Below are 2638 nucleotides of genomic sequence, written 5' to 3'. Positions count from 1 at the left end.
GTGGCCATAACACCGCACCAAACAGTACATTTAGATAGGTGCTACTGATGTTGGTGTGTTGCCCTTGGATTTTCAGAGCCCCACAATTTACAGTTTTGTTTGTTGACATAACCATTTAAATGGAAATGCGCTTCATCCGACATCAAAACATTATTTAAAAAATCAATTTGTGGGGCTAATTGTGTAAGAGTAGAAAAACTTGATAATTTTAACGCGCTGTGTTGTACTGTAGGGTTGCATAATAAATTTCCAACAATTCAATTATAACCTACAAAAAGAGAAAAATAAATATGTCAAAAAATAAAAAAAGTTATTTCTGCCTAACATTAGTAGGTCTTATTTGGCCCACCCGGTACTTATGTATATAGATACATACTTAGGTGTATTTTTAAAACTAAATAAAGCAAAAACATACATTACCTCAGTCTCGCCAGCTTTCTTTCTCCTCGTATTCCTCTTTCTAATTGGCGTCTAATCTCTCGCTTATCGCCAATTATACGTTCGCCTTATGCTAACCTGCAACTGGCAATCATAGTTATCTATAATAACATACATATGTACACATGTATGTATATGTATATAGTATGAATTACGTAAATTGTAGTGTCTAACAACAGTCTATGAAAATAAAATCTATGAAAATTATGAAGCATTGAAATACAATAATTTTTTTTTCTTATTTCTATTTCTTATGCTATTATTATCAGAAAAAAGATGGAATATAATAGGACTATGAATAAGTTCGTGCGGTTTTTTTTCGAAATTTGAAACTTTATTGACGTAAAATGGTTACAAATTTAATATTCAAAATATTGTCCATCGCTTACTACTACTTTTTCCCATCTTTCTGGCAATTCACGGATTCCCTTTGTGAAAAATTCGGTCGGTTTTGCCGCAATCCACGAATCGATCCATTTTTTGACTTCATCGTAATTACGGAAGTGCTGGTCAGCCAGGCCATGTTGCATCGATCGGAAGAGATAGTAATCGGATGGCGCAAGGTCTGGACTATACGGCGGGTGGGGTAGGACATCCCATTTGAGCGTTTCTAAGTATGTTTTGACCACTTGTGCAACATGTGGCCGAGCATTGTCATGTTGCAAAATAACTTTGTCGTGTCTATCGGCGTATTGCGGCCGTTTTTCTCGCAGTGCTCGGCTCAAACGCATCAATTGTCGTCGGTAGACATCCCCCGTAATCGTTTCATTCGGTTTCAGTAGCTCATAATACACAACACCCAGCTGGTCCCACCAGATACACAGCATAACCTTCAGGCCATGAATATTCTGCGCCGACGTCGATGTTGAAGCATGGCCAGGGTATCCATACGTTGCCCGACGTTTTGGATTGTCGTAATGGACCCACTTTTCATCGCCAGTCACAATTCGATGCAAAAAACCCTTTCTTTTGTGCCGTTGAAGCAGTTGTTCGCATGCCATAAAACGGCGTTCAACGTCTCTTGGCTTCAATTCATACGGCACCCAATGGCCTACCTTTCGGATCATTCCCATGGCTTTTAAACGTTTGGAAATGGTTGATTGATCAACTCCCAAAGTTTTTGCAACCTCTTCTTGCGTTTGAGCCGGATCTTGATCGAGCAATTCCTCCAATTCGGTATCCATGAACTTTGGCGGCGCACCCTCGCGTTCTTCGTCTTCCAAGCCAAAATCACCACTTTTAAAGCGTGCAAACCACTTCTGGCACGTTCGCTCAGATAGAGCATGCTCACCATAAACTTCCACCAAGATACGATGACTTTCGGCTGCTTTTTTCTTCATATTAAAATAATGAAGAAGAATTCCCCGCAAAAACACATTATTTGGCACGAAATTCGACATTTTCAAGTGTGGTAAAAATATTGTTGTTTACGCTTCAAATAAAAAACTTATACTGACGTTTGTGCCTTACGACAGTAGCTCTCCAATGAATGTTTGGAAACGTGGATCGATGGAATAATAATCAAGTTACGCCATCTGTTGTAAAACCGTACGAACTTATAAATAGACCTATTAAATAAACATACATACCTACATATGCGTAGTATAAAGCAATGCAAATTCCGCTCGATATTGATATAAATCCTAGGATAATTAAAAACATTTTGTTTTTGGAACTGAAATTTTATGAATGTTTTTAAATAAGGTTTCATGAAAGAAAACTTTCTATCAAAAACAAATTCTCGTTTTTGTGACGTTCGAAGCAAACCAATACTCGTTTAAGTGCCTGAAAATATAATTATGCCACTTTTACGTGCAAATGATGTCTTTTTTATTTGGATTAAATTCAGCTAAGAGTCTGAAGAGTTAGTTATAAATCCTTTGCATATCTTCACTAACCAATTTTTATTTAATCATTTGCATTTTATTTATTTATATTTTTTTTCATATTTTTTCACTATTTATTTTTATTATAAATTTATTATATTAATATATTTTTATTTAACTTTTTCCTTCTTTTTATTTTATTTATTTTTATTATAACTTTATTTATATATGTATTTTTATTTAATGTTTTCATTACTCATTTTTATTATAAATTTATTAATATATTTTTATTTAAATTTTTATTATTATTGTGTTTGATTTATTTTTTATTAATTTATTTATCAATAATATGTAACCGATTTTTACCACTCATA

The sequence above is a fragment of the Anastrepha ludens genome, chromosome 4, assembly GCF_028408465.1.
Source record: "Anastrepha ludens isolate Willacy chromosome 4, idAnaLude1.1, whole genome shotgun sequence".
Lineage (NCBI taxonomy): Eukaryota > Metazoa > Arthropoda > Insecta > Diptera > Tephritidae > Anastrepha > Anastrepha ludens.
Note: the sequence above shows the minus strand (reverse complement) of the source record.